This window comes from Crotalus tigris, unplaced genomic scaffold (genome assembly GCF_016545835.1).
Source record: "Crotalus tigris isolate CLP2741 ecotype Arizona unplaced genomic scaffold, ASM1654583v1 scf7180000018101.4720394464:4744507, whole genome shotgun sequence".
In the NCBI taxonomy this organism is placed as follows: domain Eukaryota; kingdom Metazoa; phylum Chordata; class Lepidosauria; order Squamata; family Viperidae; genus Crotalus; species Crotalus tigris.
In genome coordinates, this window is record NW_024096823.1 from 1633266 (window position 1) to 1655783 (window position 22518).

Here is a 22518-nt window from a genome sequence, read left to right on the forward strand (position 1 = left end):
ACTTTCTCTGGAACCAAATACCCTGAACAAGCAAATGATGCATTTGGCTTAATTCACTCTCTACACCAGGGGACCCCAACCCCTGGTCCGTGGACCAGCACCGGGCCGCGGCATGCCAGAAACTGGTCCATGCAAACAAACAAAAACCCATCCCCAGGATGCAGACAGTACATGAAACCATGCCCCCTCCAGTCCATGGGAAAACCTCTCTCCACAGAACCGGTCCCTGGTGCCCGAAAGGTTGGGGACTCTGCTCTACACCTCTAGACAACAGTATAGTACATTGTTGTCTGACACTGTCTACTTAACAACAACCCTCACCACTTCTCTCACGAAGAGTTTAGCTTTCTTTACATTCTCCCTATCCCTACTACTCTCTCCCGATAAGTATCAAGAGGTTGATTGTGCTTTGCCATTTGAACTCTCGTTCAAGGTGAGCTATCCCCATAGCCTCATAGTTCGTGGGCATGTGCTTTTGGCTCTAGCTAAACTAGAAAACATACTGATGGGTTTTTTTATTCCATTATGACTTATCACTTTTTGATTGCCCACCAAGGCAATCCAGAATAAGATAGCAGACAAAAGCAAAGAAGATCTTCCATGAGCATTATTAATAAGGAATTACATAGTTAAGAGGATTGTATCTAGGAATAAGGGATTAAGAAGCATTTCAAAGAAACGCATTTAATGTTCCCAAATGAGCTCAATGAAGCAAGTGCAAGCTGTCCACTGGGTGACAAGTTCACTAGTAAGGACGGGTTTATTTCTATCTTGTCACAGGCAGTTACCGAAGGAATGGTCACTTATATTTTTCAGTCAGACTGTTCTCTCTGGATTTATAGTCTTATAACATCTTGGGAAATGTTCCCAGGGATTTGTTTTCCCCTTTGCTTCTCAAGCTGTTCCACTGCCTTGAAAAAAAGACTTTATATATGTGACCTGCACAGAAGAACTATCAGAAAATAGAATGTAAAGGTTAAATTAAAAGCACTGAAACTATCACTATACTAATAAATCCACAGTTAGATAGATTATACAGGAGAGTAGTTTTATATCCTGGAATTTGGGAAAATCATAAAACCAATCTATCTTGTATACTTTAGTGTCAGAGCAGTTGGGAATATACAAATGTATCCTGTTTTCCAATGTATAAAGATCTCCCAGCTGGTTTTCAACCTTCCTATTATTTTGTACTTCTATCAAACCCAAGAGAAGAGATCATGAGAAAATTCCTCCTGTTCCTTCCAGAACAGTTGCAGAATGATGGAGAGAGGCATAACTAAGTATAGGCCAAAACTGGAAAGGTACATGCATCTGCTCACAATCCCATTCCCAACACCCCTGCATTCACATCTACTTCATAGAGCTTCTTGTGCTTAGTATAGAGGTGAAGCTGCTTTTTCCTCTGAAGAACCTCATTCATTTAGGAGCTTTCTGTAAATAGTTGCATGTTAATTGTGTCTGGAACAGAAGCAAGGTGAAACTAGCAAAGAGCTAGACATGATTTTAATCATCCATTTTCTTTCTGACATGTCTCTTTTTGTCTCTTCACTTTTTCTTCACGGACCGTAATAAGTCATCGTGCACCCACACGCGGACATGTGACGTGCTGGGGGCTATGGGGGGGGATGTGGGTAAAGACATGGACATGGCTGTGTGTCCCTGGAGAATAGCGCGGCGAACACGGGGGAAAGAGGTGGCCAGGCTCGGGACCCCACCAGATGATCGGCTTAGCGTCACACAAGTTACTTTGATGCAAGGCGATACGGAATGTTCCCTCCCCAGCCTAGGAGTCGTGAGTAGTAGAGAAGAAATCAACCGTAGGAGTGCAGAACTTGAAAGTATGTGTTACATGAGTGATGCAAAGATCAACCGACCGGGCCCCGTGACGAGGTCTATGAGCCGAATGCGGGCGCGGTTGCACTCATAAGCAAGCTTCCCCACCCTCTGGCTTTTACACCCTGACGATGATGGCAGTGATACAGCCATCGAAAGCTTGGTTATTTATCTATTAAATACTTGATTGCTTTTACTTCCTCATATATTCTGAGGTTTTCGCAGATGTTTGTATGTAGGTCTTTGGTTATTTGGGTTTTCTCCCGCATAAAATTGGAAGTGTCTTGGCGACGTTTCGACGAAGTCTCATTCGTCATCTTCAGGCTGGTGTTTTCAGCTTCTTGCTTCTAGGAGCAATGTGTGATCATAGCTGTTTCTTCCTTTTAACTGCCAGTGGGAGTATGAACTGATTGGGTGGGAGCTTGGCTGTGTTCTGATTGGGTGGAGGTGTGTTCTGATTGGTTAGGGGCTTGGCTGTGCTATGATTGGATGGGGGTTGGCTGTGCTCTGATTGGATGGGGAGTGTTCTGTTTGGGTGGGGGCTTTGTTGTGCTCAGGTTACTCTGAATTGCAGGGGTATTTGAGATATTGAGCTGCGTTACTATTGTTTGGCTTCGTGTTCGTGGTCATGCCTCATCTTCATGGTGGGTGTCAGTTTGCTTCCTGTATAGATTGGAGGGGTTTAAAGTGGCTAATGATGCAGCTGTGGTCCAGTTTCTGGTTTGTGGTCATGCCAAACCCACACCGATGATGAGGCACGACCACAGACCAGAAACCAGACCACTGGTTTCTCAGCATTCAATTCTTATATTAAGTTGTAACCAGGACTTACATTTGGAAGAAGAGAAGACTTCACAGGGATGGGATATAGTATGTAATGAACATGGCATTTCTTGAATTCAGTTGTCAACTCTACAACAAATCTGGCTGCAGCCATCTTGCTCATTATAGGTTGCAACATGAATGGGAGTGGGTGCAGAGTATCTTTGCTAGTCTAAACAATTCTATGTCTCGTGGGAACCAAGGTCATTCTATCAGTTATGTTAGGGGGCTGGGTGTTTTGTTAGAAAGCCGCCAAACTATTCTATTGGGGAACGTAGCTGATTGCATAGTACTGGGGTGGGATGTTTGACTTTGTAGTAGTGTATCTCTTTGGAGAGAATTTCAGACTTGATTTCACTTTTGACCGTGCCAATATTTTTTATCCAATAAACATGTTCTTTGAGGAAATCTCTAGCCTCAGAGTTCTGATTTATTTGGCTCTATCTATCAGAACTTTGACATCAGTATCCACCATATTAGGGAAAAGCAACTATGAATGTTTTATTTTCTCATAGCCACCATAAAATCTGTTGTAGACCTCTTTGATCCCAACCGGTCTAAAATTCCTGCACAGTTGCTTTGTGGTAGCATGGTTTTCTTTTCCCGATATTCAAATACAATTTGGACAGAACTACTGGATGTGCATGTTTGGAAAGTTTATAATTCTACTTTTCTACACAGTTGTTCCATTTACACAGTTGTGAGATCTAAAAGTGTTCCACTTACAACATTAATTAAGATATTTTGCAAGACTTTAAATGATCTTAGGAAGCTGTAATACCACTATAGAACTTGAAACTGGTATACTGTATGTGGTTTGACCTCTTTAGAAAATTTGCTTGCTATATGGAACTTCAGAACTAGCACAGATAGATAATAGATTTTTTGTAAGTTTAAGTTTTATTACATTCACTGGATATATTGACTGGATTTAATAGGGCTTCCTCATTTCTATGTCAGTTGCTAGTTGTAGAAATAGAGTGTGATGAAAACACTTCCACTCTAAGTCTCTCTGAAAATTAAGATTTCAAGCTTTTTAAATCATTTCTGTTCTTGTTTCTTTCAGTAAGCAATAACTGGACCAGGGCGTTCTAGCTAGAGGTTCATCTTTTGCCCCTGTCTCAATGGATTCCAAATCTTCAAAGTAAGATATTTGATCTTTTTTTTTCTATTTCAGTATTAGTGTATATAGATTAGGGTGCATTTTTCAATATGTGCATCTAGCGGTATGTCCGTTTAAACTGCTTTTTTACCACATCAAACAATGTTGTTCTAAAATGACATGCTCAGAAGTAAGTCCTATTGAATTCTACTAGCCTTAATTTCAGAATATAGAACTGCAGGTTTAAAATACTTGATGTTAGTATTATCTTGAAATCATATTGCGTAGGCTCTGAGAAGCTATGTCTCTTGACAAATGTGTTATTGTGTAGCTAGAATCATTAAGTACGATAGGGGCAATATTCCTTTTCATCCAAGGAAATTTTGGCCATGAATTCTTGTATTGCTTGTTTAGAAATGCAAGATGGTGGAAATAAGCTATCCACTCGATTACTTTATTTCAGTTTATTGCTTCAGGAAACACATTTATTGTAATAATGGTAATTAATAATCTTTAAATGTGTCCGCCACAGAGCAGTATGTATCAAGCAATTAAAATAGGATAATTCATTCATATGCAACATTAGTTTAAGTGAAATGATCCCCAGTCAACCTACTATAGGATTCTTCTTCATAATCATGTTATTCTGCTTCTTCCCATCCTTGAGGTAGGGGCAAAATATGCCAATATAAGAAGTGCTGCCTTCACAGCCTATTTTTACTGCACCTCAGAAAAGAAGCTAGACACTGTTGCTGCCTTATGCAAATTATGTTCAGGAAGCATAAGCAGTCTGATTCCCTCTGACCCAAAGTCATCTGTTGGAGAAAATAGATTTGGGTTTTTCTGTATACATATTTCTCTATGTGTCTGTTGCCATGGGGATGTCAATGTCTTTCAGATCCTGAAAGTTCTGAGAGAACCAGAGGCAATATTCCTCTCTTGGAAGGATATATTGGTCTCAGGAAAGTTCCTGGGACTTCTTCCATCTTGTACTCTGTTTTGAAAAGAAAAAAGAGAAATTTAGCTGATTTTTTTCATTATTTTGGACTGCTGGGTATTGGTTGGTCCAGATCCCTGGTAGCACTGCTTTAGCATGATAGACTTAGAAAAAATAACTTCCAAAATGGCTGAGAGGAACAGGGCCCCCCAAAGACCAGGAAGAAGCAGTGAGCAATTTAAGTCGCCATAATAGAAAGTTTTCCAACTCAAGAAGGAAACGTCAGCTTAACAAGCATCCGCCTGGGAAAGGTCCTCGTTAACGAGGTCCTGGCCTTTATTAACTAATACAGAATGGCACAGGCTATATAAAGGAAGCTCTCTTAAGTGCCACTTTGGAAGTGGTGAAAGAACTGGTGGCATTTTCAGATCAGATCATTTGCGGAGTTCCAACAAGAGCGACTGATTGCCTCCCATTTTGAATGGGCTCTGGCTAAATTAATACTAGATTGGTGTACTCAGAAAAATCAAAGATGGCATTTCTAAAGGAAACCTTATTTTTATTCCTGTGGCAATTGCAATTTGAATGCTATATTTAGAAGACAGCCACGCAATCCCTTTCACGAAGAAAATACCTTTTGGTTTTATTTTTTGCTTGTCAACGGAAATATCCGCTTCCTGGAAGTCACCTGTTCAGTCAACTATGAGTTACTATGTTAACATTTCTGAGCTCCATCAGAAATGGAGCTCCCACTCTCCCACCCCTCCAAAAAACATAGGCTTTGCAAGCAAGGAACCAATCTGCCTTGCAGCCAAGCCAAAGTGGCTATGAAGGTACGGAGCCCAGCAGTTGGATGGGAATGGCAGCCCCACAGTTAAGGCAAGTCAATTGCCAGCATGAGGGGTATTGCTTGAGTCATGAAGAAAGCATCCCTTTCATGCCAAGACACTCTAGATTGATTTCAGGCTGCTGATGAGATTCAGGCAAAGTTATATATCCTGTACAGTTGGTTGGTAGGGCGTCATCATAGTGTAGCAAAAAGCCACGTGGATGTGTCTGTAGTAGACAACATTTTTTTTTTTAAATTGGGGGAATTAATTAAACACGGTTGATATGTATCATAGGTTGTAATTATGATGTATCCTAACAGATAGAGAGATCACAGGATAAACACATTTATAATCTGTTGTTACTTCTTTGTAATCTTTCCTCTCTCCCCCTTCCCTTCCCTTTCCTTCTCTTCCCTTCCCTTTTTATTTCTTCTTCAACTTTTCTTTTTTTTTTAATCTTCTTACTTTAAAATTTGTTACTGCTTTTATTCTGTTGAAAATTTCTTCAATAAAAATATTTTTAAAAAAGATAAGAATCTGAGAGGTTGTGTCAAACATTATAAAGTTGGGCAAGAGCAAGGAAAAAAATAACTACATAGGCTGGCACCCTTAATGTTAAGTCTGGGATAAAAACAGAATCTTAGAATTCTGTTGACTGAATGCTTTGAAATGCTTCTTCCCAAATTTCTATTTATGTAGTGCTAAATTGACTTGCTCAAAATCTCCTGATCATTTGTATTCTCTTTACTTCCTTTTCCAGAGTCTTTCACAGATCAGATTTACTTATGGCTATTTAAGACATCTATCACTCGTGTTAATTGTTCAGGAAGCAATTACTACAGAGATGTTTCTCCCCAATAATAATTTATATTGTTAAGCCACTAGGGGAGAAACTTGTTTATTTTCCATTTTAATGAGAACTTACCTAATGTTTCCTTCTTATCTTTCTTCCACATTTGGTGACATGTTTCTCCAATTAGGAAAAAAAAATCATATAACGAATATAGTCGTGTTAAGAAAGCAGATTGCAGCAATGTGTGTATTTGAAGAAATAGGAATTTTCATACCAGTTTTCAAAATAATAATGATGCAGAATTGTAAAATTAGTAGAATGAGTAACTGAAGCTGACAAAGTCACTAGTCAGTATTTGGAACCTACAACAGTAGATTACTTATCTGCACCTGCTTTTGATGTTGTTTTATTGACAGTATTTTTATTTGCAATTAATTCATCCCTTGTGGTTTTAACTTTTAGAGTCCATTAAAAAAGAGTGATCAATAAACAGACCTGCATGACTTCTTCAGGCATCAAAATTTAAATGAATTCCATGTGGAAGAACCAGTCTTCTTCTGCCTACTGACCGCCCCTCCCCCTCCCAAATCTGAAATAGTGCTGAATGAAAAGTATCTTTTATGCACAGTACATTCATTAATAAATGGGCTGGCAAATGTTCTTGGTTTTCCCAGTGGAGAAGGGAATCTCTAGATCAGTGGTTCTCAACCTTTTTAATGCCGTGACCACAACCGGTCGTAAGTCGAGGACTACCCAACTGGTTGTAAGTCAAGCACTACCCAACTGGTTATAAGTCGAGGACTACCCAACCAGTTGTAAGTCGAGGGCTTTCCCTGCCTGGGAGCACCGCGCATGCGTGGTGCCGCCCCCTGCGCCGGCCGAGGCGTACCTGGCAAGGGGCAGCGATAGCGCAGGGCGACCACCGGCTGGGCCACCAGCTGGCCCAGCCCAAGGGATGTAAGGCACCCACTGGGCCCCACGCGCGCCAGCAACCCTCCCTGCGCTCTCCGGCCTCCCACCTCCCACCCTGGCCTTCTTTTACTTACATTTTTAGTAGCTGCTCAGCAGAGAGAGGTGGAAGCTTCCAGACAGCTTGCCTTCACTACAGACAACTTGCAGCACCATTTGCAGACTGGGACTTTTGGCGGGCTCAGCAGGGCAGAGACAGCCTGGACAATTCCTATTGGCTTTTGAAAGCCAATAGAATTAGACTCTATTCAAGAGAGTCTATTCTATTGGCTTTCAAAAGCCAATAGAATAAAAGGGAGTAGCACAGCTAAGGAAAAGGGGGAAAAAATGGCGGACTGTGTTGTTTGGTGACCCCCGTGAAATGGTCGTTCGACCTCAAATGGGGTCGCAACCCACAGGTTGAGAACCGCTGCTCTAGATGGTTTTCAACAAGCTAAATCAGTTTTTGTTCTAAATGATGTAGGAGATATTCTACAACTTTATTACGGTATGTATTGTTACTAAACAAATTTATATTGCTGCCTAACTCATATATGATGACTCCGGGTGGCTTATGTACATTAAAATTTCACAACATAAGAACCCATAGATTGCCCCACCCCCATGTCCCTTAAGTTTCTTATCAAGAAAGGAAGTCACATTCCTCTCTGAATGACAATGCCTCCAGCAACTCGGGGAGATGTTTATGAATGGGAAAACTTAGAAAAGAGCAGGGGGACCTGGATCTTGTGAATTTATGAATATTCTTTCTGAATCTGTATCCACTCACATCAAAATGTAACTTCTATTTTAAGGCTGATGAGATTACTTTGAGATGGAGTCTTTGGTGCTCTCTGAGCTTGATTGTTTCCCTGCAGAAGTTTCATTATCCAGTTAGGTAACATCATCAGTGTGAGTGAGTGTGGGTTTTGCTGCCTGTTTAAATATAGTAGCTTGCCTTGTCAGTTTTGGAAGAGCAAGCATATTGAGGCAGCACCTAATCTACCTCACATTTGGAGGGAGAACACTTGTTATAAGCACTATTCTTCAGAGACTTTTTCTTCATGGCTACATCAACTTGCATAGCCCAGAACAGTGCAGTTAACCCAGGGCAACAGGAAAGGTATGTGCTACAATAAAGTACTCTTCTACATCTTCTATCCTGTAGTGTGTCCAGTCCTTGGAAAACAAAGAATTCTCATCGTGTATAGATATGGTTTATCTCTATAAGTCTACTGATGGCTGGAGTTTTAAGATTTCATTTTCTCTTGCTCCTAATACAATGGGGAAAATTTTAATTTCTAGGACACAATATCTTTCTGCATAAGCTATGAGTAAATCATGATTGCACTTGCATTTCTTCTGTTTTCCCATGATGAGAAATTAATTTCAGGGTTCCCCTCCTTTATCTTAATGGACAGTCCATCCAAGCCACTCTAAGATGAAGGCCTGCACTGGACTAACACCTAAGTCATCTTTCTTCTTTTGTTACCAGTTCTGTGGTTAACTCTATCAATAATACAAAATTCTCCACAAGGATGCTCTGTAGGCCTTCTGGACAGACAGAATGAAACCCAGCTATTATAAGTGGTGATTTCTTTTTCACTTTCTTCATATCCCATTAGCTTTTGAGGAATCATTTTTATATATAAAACTAACAGGAGTCCTTTAAGAAAGGGTTTCAGGTTGCCTGCTCTCACAGTTGGCGACAGGACAACAAAAGACACAGGAAATGAAAATTGAGTGCTTTTTCCCAATCAGAAAATTTGAAAGAGAACAAAGTAAATTGGTTATGTAATATTTCACTTCTAATTTTTTCTTTCTATTTCCTTCATCTTCATTTAGTAGATGTGATTCTTAACTGTAATTATGCAGAAAGCAATTATGTTTTCTTCGTCTTTACATCTAAAGTATATTGCCTTTATATCTAGAGGTTTACATCTGAGGGATAAATCATATACGCAAGAAAGAGTGGAAAAGCTGCATGGGTGAGCCCAGAAAGGAGATATTTCAACATGTACACTATTATTATTTGGCAAAGGTGGATTGTCTTACCCTGTAATCATATAAACATTTTATTACTACCTTCCGATATAGAGCCTATACAAATTCACAGATTGAAACCAAAAATAATTTCCTTTCTTAATAAAACATAGGAACTATACAGTAAGTATAAAAAAGGTGACAGCAATGACCAAGAATGTTTTTATTTCATTTCAATTGATAAGTCATTCATATATCTTTCTGAGGAAGGTGGTTTTTTTTTTCTATTAAATTTGTGACCATGTCATCTCACTTTGAGATGACTTTAACAGAATCCTATACGTGTCCGGACACAAAAACTGTAAAATGCAGTGGTCAGATGATTGCCTTCTTTGTGTTTTTAAGGATTGCATAACACTAATTTTGTACTTACTTTATTTTTGAGCACAAAGCAAGATGTTGATTTTTTTTTTCTAGGAAGTCAAAAATGACCTGTAGTTATAATTTTTGCTCTTTGTCTTTGTATGATTATTAACATTTTAGCTCCAAAGTTCATGAAATGGAAAGACAATGAATAAAACAACCTAACATTAAATAAATAAGAATGGAGCCACAAAAGAACCCTAGTTTATTGTCCTTTTAGAACAGATTAAAGGTAGCATCAATACCTTTCAACAAAACCCTGTTGAGATAAACTAGGAGCTTCTCCCTTTGAGATATACTGATAAGGCTTTTATGTTGAAATTTGATCCCAGCTGAAAGCCTTCTCAGTCAACAATAGTCAAGGCACATCAACAATGACATTTGAAAAGACTAGATGAAAACAGTAATTGTTTTTTGGATGTTTTACTCAGCTCATCTGCTTTACTATGAAAAGCATTGTGTTTATGTGCGCGTGTGTGTTTGTGTGCGCGCACACACACATGCGCACACCTTGAAAAACCTCAGTTACCTGAGCAAAAGCCTTGTTATATCACCAAAGAGTTTGAGCAAGGCTTTGAATAGATTTGGTAAGAAATTTGTTGAATATGAATTTAAATTTAAATTTTTAACTCTGATTTAATAATTCATATCTCCTGAAATTATGCATTAATTAAGATGCAGTTGTTCAGTGGTAGCTCTATATTTGTGAATTTTAATGCAATTTTTATGCTTTTTTCAGTTGTGGGTATATTTTAATTTTAATTTAATGTTATAATTCATAGAAATATAGAAAGTGCATTTCTTACAGAAAGAATGGACAAAAGGCATTGCATGTAGGATAAGACTTGTAAAACAAGGTCTTAAAATATGCACAATGTGCATGTGGATTTGTGTGAACTTAAAAAAAAATCATACACCCATGTGGAAATGAGATGAACAAACTTAGATTAGAAACAGCAGGAATGGAGTGAGCTTGAACTTGACAGATTCAACTTATGTCTTGGTTTAAAGCTCTCAAAATTAATGAGATACTGGAAATAAACTTGGCAGAAAAGTAACAATAGAGACATCATGAACAGCCTGGCTATGGCTAGTAAGATAATATGTATGAAAAATTCTGGATGCTTGAAATATATGGCATTAATATATTAATTATTGTTATTATTCCCAGTTTTTTTACTTTCCTTCTATCTTCCAAAGATGGAAATCCTTATTCTGAAAGTTGATACAAATTGATTACACATACACACCCAGAGCTCTTCCAATTCATGAAAATGGCACTCCTCCCACATATTCAAGCCCTTTCTAATCTGTATATATTACCCTTCCCCCCACAGAGCTCTGTTTAAAAATTGTAACCTTATATAATTAAAGGCAGTTTGTATAATCATTGTTTGAGGAATGTCCTCTGCTCTCTAAATTAGATAGATTGTGATAAATGGTATTAATTTACCTAACATAGTAATCAAATTCATATTGAATGAAACAATGAAAGTCCTTCAATGCAGAGGCCCTACATCTCTCCATTTTTGACTTTGCTCTGCAGATCACTATTATACAAATGTAATTGGCATCACTTGTTTCTGGGATTTAAATTTCAAATGAGGCAGGATAGTGTGCTTTACATTCATTATTCAGCTACACAAAGAATCTTATTTTAATGCTTAAACCCCACCTCCACCCCTGCACTAGATAACAAACTCAGCTTTCAGATTCTGCCTTCTCCTTAGGGGAACATTGTCAGATCATTTCCATAACAGCTCACAGATAGTGGGATTCATTTCGTTGTGTGGCTTGTGAAACACTGAAGCCTCTTTGACATTCCTTCACGCATATCCAAGTGTGGCAATACATACTTTGATGGTACACTACTACAAGCTTGCTGATGTTCTTCCCCTCCTCCTGGAGCTATAAATAATTTTTATTTAAAATTATTCTCCCTTGGACCGGAACTTGTTACGTATAGGTTTTGAATGACTAGTGAGATGTTCATTAATGAGCTGTACAATCAGAAATGAGCAACTCTCTATTCCAGACCATTGGTCATCTTTGTACATCCTTTTCCTCTAAATGTGGTTAAGGAGGTAGCTATAAAGCTCTATAGCTGTAAAGACAGGGTGCCTTCTCAACTCCGAAACCCCATTTATGGGAAATCCCTCAAAGAAGATTTTCTTGGTCCCCCAATGTTACCTCTTCATCATTAAAGGGATTCTTCCACAGGTAGTTCTCAGTTAAAGATAACAACTGGGACCAGTGGAAAAGTGAAAAAAAAATCAAACACACACATACACACACACACACACACACACATATGTTCGCAGTTCTGACAACATTGCAGTTAAGTGCAATGTCACATGACGATGACTTGCAACTTCCTGATGGCTTCCCCATTGACTTTGCTTGTCAAAAGCCAGCAGGGAAGGTTGTAAATGGTAAGCCCACAAGCATAGGATACTGAGAGTATCATAATTACAGTATATGCTGGTTACAAGTACCTAAATCGTGATCATATGAATGCAAGGATACTGTGATGGCTGCACCATCGAGGTCAGGTCATAAGTCTCCACATTCAGTGAACTTTGAAAGGTCACTGAATGGGTGGTCATTAAGTGAGGACCATCTGTATTCCCAAAAGTTGTGGCGAAAACTTAGTATGGTTATTTTATGAGTTTTAGATTATATTCCTCTGTTGGTTAAAAACTTCCTTTTTAAAAAGTCACATGTAATCTGTGCAGAATCAGAGCTAGTTTCCATATTGCTCGTTGGTTTGTACAGGATTGTTGCTACTGTTTTACATTTGTCAGAGAATTCACAACAACTGCATTTTTCAAGCATCCATCATTAAAATTACTAGAGACCCCCATCCTGTATCTATTATGTTCAGAATAATAATATCTTGAAATTGATAGAACCAAAGCTTCATTCACTGCTTCGAAGAAGTAGCAGTTGCTCTCTTTCTCTCTTTCTTTGTCTAGTAATTGAAAGAAATATTGATGCTTGTTAATTAATAGGTCAGTTCTGCAGAACTCGAGAAGTTTTTTGATTGCCGTTGTACTGTAAATGTTATTTTCAATTGATTAAGTTCAGCCTTTTGATGGGAAGAAAGACTTCTTCATGCTCACTTATTTTTGTACGTGGATTTTTTTTTCCCCTCCGTGCTGAAATTCTAGCATTGTTTTTCTGCATTTTGCTACACCTCAACTTTGTTCAAAGGCTTAATTATGAAAACTAATTTCACGGAAATGGAATGCATTGTGCAAGAGTAAAATGTGATGAAATATTTATCATTGCTGCAGTCAGCAAAATACACTTCTGAGAACAACAGCAAGGTAGATGGATAACAGGGTAATCGTGCTCCATGAACACACTTTCTGGATCACTAGGTACTTGAGTGTAATCCTAATGAGGTATTTTAAAAAATCTTTCTTGGAAGATGGATGGGGATAGGAAAAAAGGGTCTGCGCTTTCCATAACAAATGACTGTCTCCTAATGTCACAATACATTTGCTGAGCTTTCAGAATTTTGTTTCGAAGGGGCAGAAAATAATGTTTTAAAGTTCTCTCTCTCCTCTCTCTTTAAAAAGGTTTGCCCTCTACATGTTCCTGGATTTGGATGGCCTTACTAAGGCTACATTTATTGAATTATCTTAAGTAGTTTAGGCTTCTTATCGCAAGAATTATTAGAAAAGCATGGTAAAACATCCACCATTATTGGTACACAATTGGATTAGGAAACCATTAAGAAGAACGATGACTTAGGAAACAATTCAGTTTTGTATAAATTCAATTGAACAGATTAATTTCATCAGGCAGTCATATTCTATGCTCCAAGAGTTTGGTGAAGTAAAACAAAACCTTGGGTTCCAGTTTGTTATGTATTGCTAAGATATTTTAAAAAACTGGGAGGGCCATTTGGCAAGAGATGGATTTATTTGGGGAAAAACATTTTATGAAATATTTATCAGTACTAACAAATGGCAGTTCATTAATGATATTATTGATGGTTCTTTATAAATCAAAAATGAATAATTTCAATCAAGTAATTCACACTGCAGTGGGGTTTGTTTGTTTTTTGACAGCATTTGAAAAGAAAAATGATGGTGCCTCTATGGAATGCCATCTTGCAAGAACAATGGTTAACATTTGGAGCCTGGCCAAAGCTCACCTATAACAAATGTGATGGGATCTGCCATTTTTCTCCTCTGTGGTTTTTATAAAAGTGAAAATTGGTGGACAGAGTTCCTGATAGTTCATAAGAACTTTTTATGGCTAGTCAAAACCTCACAATTTTTTCCTCTGTTCTGCTATGGACTGCAAGATGTTTCAACTTAGTGATTCAATTCCAAATTAAACTGACTTTCCGAATGATATGCCTGCAAATTGATTTGACAGTTTAGTATATTGATTAGCCCATAGGCCATATCAAAATACACAAATTATTAATAAAATCCTATACAGAAACAGTTTAAAATGAAGACAGAGTAAAATACAATAATTTGATAAGTAAAATAAGATAAAATTATGTTTCAGTATCACCCCTACAATCTACCCCAATTAATCTCACATATGCCAATCTCAGCCAAATCATTTTACGCAAGTGCTGAGCCATATTAAATATTGTTTTCAGATTCTGGCTGCACATACGGTATGTTGTTTTAATATGGGGTTCCCAATGGGTCATTCGTTTAATGTATGAACCAAGGTACCTGTCTCTCACCCTCTTATACAAACAAGAGTCTTATAGTGTGTGAACCAAGTCTTCTACTTCTATCATTCCGCAAACACAGATACGTCCATGATATGGTATAGAATGGAATCTCCCACATCTGACCATTGTATTGAGCCATTAGAATCTCGTTCACGTAAATATCTCTCTAAGATGTTTTGGCAATTGTAACTTTAAATAGCCATCTCTTCGAAAAGTACATTTATATTTATGCAACCACTTCAAGTTGCTGTGTAGTAAGCATGCATAAACTCAGAAGCTAAACAGCTGTTTAATGGTTATAGTCACAGACTAGATTAAGATTTGCATTTCAATATTCGTCCTATCCATGTTTGCACATTTCAGGTTTGAATGAAAGGAAAATTGGGATCAAAAGTGAGCCATATGAAATGCTGATGTTAACAACAACATGGATTGATTAAAAAATGTATCCATGCAAGTTATTGTTCAGCCCAGTGGAAATATCTCAGGGTAAGTGCCTGTGAATCAGATTCACAGGTTGCCATTATCGTTCCTTTTACTGTCTTTAGGCATTCTGAGTGGATGAATCAGCTATGCTCTACAGCTCTTTTATGTTTAAGATTTTAGAGTGGTGAGTGGTGAGGGGAGAGAGAAAGGAAGAGAAAGTTTTCACAGTGATGATCATTTTAACTTTCTCTCACCCTTCTCCAACATATCCCACTCAGGAGATACAACATTAAAAAGTACTCAAGATTTCATAAAAGTAAACAAAGAATATTACCATATAAGAAAAAAATAGGGGGGGAACTCAGAAAATATTTTAACTGCCTTGGATTGGACGCTTATTTATGAGGGCTCCTTCATGCTTACAGGGGGAACTGTATTGACATAATTTCTACTGGGAAACACACCCATAAGACTCAGATTTGGACAGTCTCCCAGCTATGAACCCAATTACAATTATGCAAAACAAGGAAGTCAGAATCTACTTACTCAGGAAACTAACTTCCCCAAACATGAAAAGAAGATAGGACAGAAAGTCAACTATGGGTTCTAGTTATTTTAACCAAAAGGAAATCAAAACAAGGGCATTCTTCTCACAGACAGAAAATGCAATTTTACCTAAATTAATAGCCTCATCTTCTTCTTTGCCACAGTCAACAATGGTGAAAGATTTGCAAGATATGATGGGAGATGTTATACTTCAAATTAGGGGAGAAATGAAAGAGATTCTAGAGGAAAACAATAAGACTTTGAGGCAAGAGATAATTTTGGCTTTAAAAGGAGTTGCCTCTGTTCTTGAAAAGTTGAATTCTCGCGTAGAAGAAGTAGTCGAAAAAGTGGAATTGATGGAGGAAAAATTTGAAAGTATGGAAAAAGAGATGAAAAATTTTCAAGATGAGATTCTTATGCTTCAATATAAACAAATGGAATATGCTTTAAGAATCAGAGGTTTGGGTGAGTCTGTGCAAGGAGATCTGAGAGAGATGGTTGCAAAGGACTTTGCTGTGATTTTGAATAGAGAAAAAGAGGAAATACTTAGTGAAATTGAACAGACATTTAGAGTTAACTCTGTGGTGGCAGAGCAAAAGAATTTGCCAAGAGATGTGGTAATTTACTTTGGGAAAAGATCCCTGCGCAATGAAATTATACAAGCTTTTTATAAGAAGAGGTTTCAAATTGCTTCACAAAATGTTATAATTTTAAAGGAGATCCCATCTAAAATTTTAAGAAGAAGAAAGGAGTTTGCTTTTTTAGCAGACGAACTTAAAAAGAGACAAATTTTGTTTAGATGGGATGTTCCGACTGGAATGGTGGTGAATTACCTGGGGATACGTTATAGTCTTAATACTGTTTCTAAAGCAAAAGACTTTTATACTTCGGTCCTGGGGGTATGTTCATCGCCACCTATCACGTTTAAAGCTTTGGAAGATAAAAAGGCAGAATTGCAATCTGAAGTGCTTACACTTATGAAAATTGGGAAACTTCAGTTTGAGGGGCCTCAACAAGTAGAGATGGAGGAGCAGAAGACAACCGGTGTAACATACAATTGTAAAGAAAAGGATCAACAGAAGAAGGTCAAGGAAGTTTCACAAGTATTGGTTCCTGAATCTGCGGGAGAAGTAGGATTTATAAATTCTTTGGAGCAACCTTTAAGGGCAGAATTGCAGTGTGAAGAGCCTATATTAATTAAAAATGGGAAATTTCAGTTTGAGGGGCCTCAACAAGTCGAGATGAAAGAGCAGAGGACAACTTGTGCAACATATAAATGTAAAGAGAAAGACCAACAGAAGAAGGAGGTTAAGGAAGCCTCACAAGTATTGGTTCCTGAGTTTGTGGGAGAACCAGGACTTACAAATTTTTTGGAGCTACCTTTAAGGGCAGATTTTAAAGTACTTCTTTCGAGATTTATGGATAAGAGAGACTGATAAGGATTGTGTTTACAGTGGATGGAACTGGCTATTGGAGAGAAGATTATGGAGATCGAATGAAAATTTTAGATAAGAAGTTTAAGTTTAAGTATTTAGTTTAAGTATTTAGAAGACTATTGAGATTGCGGGAGAACTAAGATTTACAAACTTTTTGGAATTACCTTTAAGAGGTTTATGGATAAGAGAAGGAATGTGTTTACTGTGGAGGAATTTGTTATTGGTAAAGATTTAAACAGGTATAAGGGAATTTTAATGTTTTAAGTTATGTTTATGGGATCTATTATTATTATTATTTTTTAGAGAAGCTAATTTGTTTAATTAAACGTATTTAGATTTGTTTAGGATTTATATGTTTTTTAAGTTTTTTTTTTCTTGATAGGAGAGAAGATTATGGAGATTGAATGAAAATTTTAGATAAGAAGTTTAAATATAAGTATTTAGTTTAACTATTCAAAAGAGTATCCAGTCTTAATGGTATAATGAATGTTTATATGCTTATTTTTGTGCTCTAGAGTAAAGAAAGAGGGAAATTAGATCTTATATTGTAGGTATGGATATTTAAAGAAAGTAATGTTTAAATTTGTGTTTTGGGGATTCTATATAGAATGATGGATAATAATATAAGCACAATATTAGAAAATGTTTAAAGTATATTATAATGTGTGTTTAATGTTTGCAACTATTATGTTTTAGAGAAGATAATTTGTTTAATTTAAGGTATTTAGATTTGTTTAGGATTTATATGTGTTTTAAGTTTTTTTCTATTTTTTATTTTCTTTGAAAATTTTAATTAAGCCTGTACTCAGCTCTGGGAAGGTTGAGGGAGGGTATGGGAGGTTTGGGGAAGATGGGGGAGGGTACGGGAGGGTGGGGGTTTGGGGAAGGGATTTGTCTTGTAAAATTTAAAAACTTTCAATAAAAAAAGAAAAAAATAAATAAAACAAAGATATAAATGATGAAATACACTGCAGGTTCACTGCATTTTGTGTAACCTGAATCTGCAAACGAGAGAAGTCCCAACCATCTTTCTATGCAGATGTTATTTCAGAGCAGGGTACATTAGAATTCAGGAAGTTTAGGTGCCAAGATGTATTATTAATTGTGTTTGTAAAAAAAGCTGTATCCTTCAATCTCTGCCTGTGAGCCTTCTAGTTCAGATATTGGCATATATGAAGCTTGATGCTACTGAGAAAAATTGCCACATTATGACTGGAGGCTATTGCAGAAGTATCTTCTTTTTGCTTATTCAATTAGAGCAGGGGTAGGCAACCTTGACTCTTTTATGACTCATGGACTTCAACTCCCAGGAATTCTGGGAGTTGAAGTCCACGAATCATAAAAGAGCCAAGGTTGCCTACCCCTGCTCTAGAGGCTAGCATACAAGTAGTCCTTTGACTTACAACTGCAATAGGGTCCAGAATCTGAGTTGCTGATCAAAACTATTGTTAAGCGAGATGCCCATGTGACCATTTTGTTTAATTATCGTAATCCTGGCTCTCCCAGTTGCAGTTGTTAAGTGATCCTGTGGGTTGTTAAACTGAACACAGGTGTCTTGAGGGAATTGAGAGCACAGAAGGATTTTAGAGCGGCTTGTCTCCTGCGTATGTATAGTATACTATGTTATAGTATAAAGGAACTGAACATTTTAGGAGATCTCTTAAAATTTGGGTTTAGAGCCACCTCCAGAATAAAACATCATGTTATACTCTTAGCTGTTTCCTTGGGCCATACTTTATATATTTTGTTTAGTTCCTAGAATGGCAAAAGATGCTTCAATCCCAGTTTGCAATTACTGCTTAAAATTCGATTAGATCTCGCTCGTATTTTTGTATCAGGAAAGGAAACTTTTATTGATTTATTTTTCACATTTCTGTACTTCCCATCTCCCTTAAAGAGGGACTCTGAGCAATGTACAATAAAATGTTAAAATACTGTCAATAGAATAAAAACTGTCATTTTTAATATCGACACTTTCAGGAACGGTTAAATAATAATAGCATGCCTGTACTCATATATATGTTGTTTGAAATCATGAACTGTTGGTGGAATTTAAGTCCTTTGATACAGTAGACTGATAGACAGGACTTAAAATACAAGAGGTTAATAAGCACTTGCTTGATTCACCTTTTGTATAGCTTTAAAAATGTGGGTGTATATGCGAAGTCAAGTTGAATTGAGACAGAAGAAGCTATAAGCTGTATTTTCAATTATTCCAAACACAACTGGAAGATACCCAATTACCCTTTGGTGGTGTTTTCCTATTATTGCAAACCACAAAATCACAAGGAGAGATATGTTTCCTGATTTTTTCAGACGGCTTGAATATTGGTTCTGCAGTTGTTCTGCAAAGCTGACATAACCAGATAAAGGAGGTTGACTGTACTATTAATAATGTGAACATTTATCTCGAAAAAAGAAAGATTTGAAGAAAGTCATAATCATAAAAGATCAGTAGCCTCTGACTATTCTCTTTCAATTTTAATAGAACTGTTCTGTGGTACAGGGTTCCATAATTAAAAGCCAGCACTCAGTATATTCTGTATCAGAAAGGTTATTGTTTGGGATAATCCAGAAACTGCTAATAATTCAATAAAAATGTCTTGGTGAGGATCTAAAACTAGGAGATAGGATCTTTAATTATCTCCTCCTCTGAAACCCTCTTCAAATTTCTATTCTTTGGATATCAGCATTTATGAATCAAAGGATTCTTTTAGTTTCCCCCCCCCCCCATGGGGAAAGAAAATCTCTCTAAAACTATACAGATTGACCCAGAGCTTTGTGGGGTGAAATAGGATTATCTCCCTCTGCAGGTTGTTTGTTTATTGCTACTTTCCTTTTCTTCTTTTCTGCTATTTTTCCTGCAACTGGACAGAATAAGGTTGAATTATGTGAAGATGGGTGGTAAATACCTGCATTGCAAGACAGCTATTTGATTGAAGTCGATTATTTTCCCCTTGTTTACACAGACATGATCCCTACTGAGTGAAATGGGCCTTGCACTCTGGTGAGAGAGTTCCTCCTGCTTGTTATTATTCAGCTCATGCTGGTGAACAGTTTGAAGTCACATCCAACCTGAGGGTCCCACTCAAATGCATCTGGCTAGTTTTGTAGCCTGTAGCCCACCATTTACTATTGTTTGCAAACAAGAATATAAGCAGTCCTTTTTTCCCCTTTTTCAAAATTATCAAATGCTTAGGAGACAAAAGTGATGTCAGCTCACAAGCTTGGTGAATTTACAGTTGGTCCAGAAGAAATGAAGGTGATGGATAGTCTTGTTTCCTTTGACTCAAGAAAAGATAATGTAGGCAGTATGCTGGAGAAATAAAGAGATTAATTCTAGAGAGCAAGGCAATGACAAAATGGAAAAGAGTAAGAAAATTAAGGACATTTCAGTTAAAACAAAGATCAGAGTAAGTCAAGCAGTTGTCTCTCTAGTGGTGACTTACAATTGGAAAATTGTATTTCACGGAAAAGCAAGAGAAATAAGATAGATTCCTTTGAGTGATAGATTTGGAGATGGTTATTAAAGGTACTACGGAGTGCTAAAAAGGCTAATCAGTCTCTCCTGGACCACATAAAGGCTGACTGTTCCCTTGAGAAGATGATCAAGCCAAGTGTTTGATATATTAGAAAAAATGATTAAACTTGGCAGGATTGAGGGAAATAAAAGAAAGGGGAAGTCATTCGGTAAAAAGACATTAAGTCAATTACTAAAATGTCCTTTGAAAGAGCAGCAAATTATTGTGAAAGATAGCATCACTAGGAGTCAATTTTAATTTGATGACACCTCACTAAGTAGCCTAATTATAAACATTTAAGATTTTATTTTGGATTAGGACTACCATGTATGAATTGAGAAAGAAAGACATCAAACTACAAGCCACATATTTTTGGAAGTCTCTCCTCCATGAACAAAGTTCATGCACAAATTTTAAAAAATTAAAATCTATTGATGCCAATAAAATGTCTTAAACTTCCTTTCAAAAACAAAATCTGGTGAAGAGATCCAAAAAATAAAACAACTCCCCAAAATTTGAAGATTAATATTTTCTAGTTTATGTGTATTAATGCTAATCAGTATCATTACTTTGGTTGCTTACTCTAAATCAAAAACGTGAAGGTAAATTGAATACTATGTCATTAAGAGACACATTGAACGTCTTATATTGTATACCTTCATGACAATGACACACACACACACACACATACATACATACATACATAAAAACAAGTCTTTCTGACTCAACCAAACAGATTGCACACAGCGGCGGAGGCCTAAAGCAAAAAAGTTTTATAAAACCCAGCTGAAGGCCAGGACTGGGGCGACATGCCCACAGAGAAGGCTCTGAGTGCCACCTCTGGCACCCATGCCATAGGTTCACCACCACTGCCCTATACCATTTCACAACAAGTGGCTGTGCAGTCTCTTCTTAAAAGCCTCCAATGATGAAGCACTCCCAACATCTGAAGGCATTGGTTAATTGTTCTCACTGTTAGGAAGCTTCTCCTTAATTCATGGTTCCTTCTCTCCTTGATTAGTTTTCTTCCATTGTTTCTTGTCCTACCCACTGGTGCTTTAGAAAATAAGTTGATCCCTTTCTTCTTTGTGGCAGCCCCTCAAATACTGGAATACTGCTATCATGTCCCCCCTAGTCCTTCTTTTTCTCTAGACTAGCCATACCCAAATCCTGCAACCATTCTTCATCTGTTTTAGTCTCCAGGCCTTTAATCATCTTAGTTGCTTTTCTCTTTTTCCAAAGTCTCAACATATTTTTTATAATATGGTGACCAAAACTGGATGCAGTATTCCAGGTGTGGTCTTACTAAGGCCTTATAATGCAGTATTAATACTTCATGTGAGTTTGATTCTTAAAACTAATGAAGGATTGTATTAGCTTTTTTGGCTGCCACCTCACACTGCTGGCTTATATTTAAGTGATCATCCAAGGTCCTAGTGACACCGATATTATTTTGTGTCTGTCTAAATAGTTTCCTCCTTTCCTCAGATTTTTTTAGCTTGAGTCCAGTTTCGCACCTTGTTGCTCTGGGATTAGAACTGGCTTATCTTCACCAAGTTCATTTTTAATCTCTACAACCAGCTGCAAACCAAAGACTAAAGGTCCCTATTAATTCTGAGTCCTCTTCTGCCCCAGAGAATCAAGTTCTTTTAGATCCTTCTGCCACTCAGCCAAACATAACATTCCTACTTACATGTTACTCTTAATTTCTGTATTCTATTGAGAGGACTATCTATTGCTAGGCCCCTGCCTAAGCTCCAGAAAGCTATAGGCCAGGGATCTTCAAATGTGGCCCTTTTATGACTTGTGGACTTCAACTACCAGAATTCCTCAGCCAGGCACACTGGCTGAGGAATTCTGGGAGTTGAAGTCCACAAGTCATAAAAGGGCCACGTTTGAAGACCCCTGGTATAGGCAGACAGCTTTTTTAGGTGAAATTGGTTGAGGATAGTTTCCTTTAGGAATGGTTTGCCCATCTGGTGGAGGGTAGAAATACAGGACTCATTGTCTCAAGTACCAATTAGCCTTTAATTCTCCTCTTCATTATGCATGAATCCTAACTTCAGCAAATTTGGTTGATACTTCAACATACCAGGAACAAAACACTAAAGTTACATCTGGGGGAAAAATAGCTTATTGCATAGTGGCAGATATTATGTCATAGTTGGAACGAGATGCAAAATTAAACCACAATCTAAGAGAAATGA

The 22518-nt window shown here is 37.4% G+C and overlaps 1 protein-coding gene across 6 annotated transcripts in view; it reads left to right on the plus strand.

The window, feature by feature from the left end:
* Window positions 1–22518, plus strand: part of LINGO2 (leucine rich repeat and Ig domain containing 2) — a 684882-nt gene that overhangs the window by 229218 nt on the left and 433146 nt on the right. For 4 of the 6 annotated variants that reach the window (XM_039347805.1, XM_039347804.1, XM_039347803.1 and 1 more), the window contains exon 3: window positions 3725–3802. The exons of 1 other annotated variant lie outside the window; for it this stretch is intronic. The gene's annotated coding sequence lies outside the window, so the exon portion shown is untranslated. Of the gene's footprint in view, window positions 1–3712; window positions 3803–22518 lie in introns of those variants that run through there. One more of the 6 variants, XM_039347807.1, reaches the window with a different exon arrangement.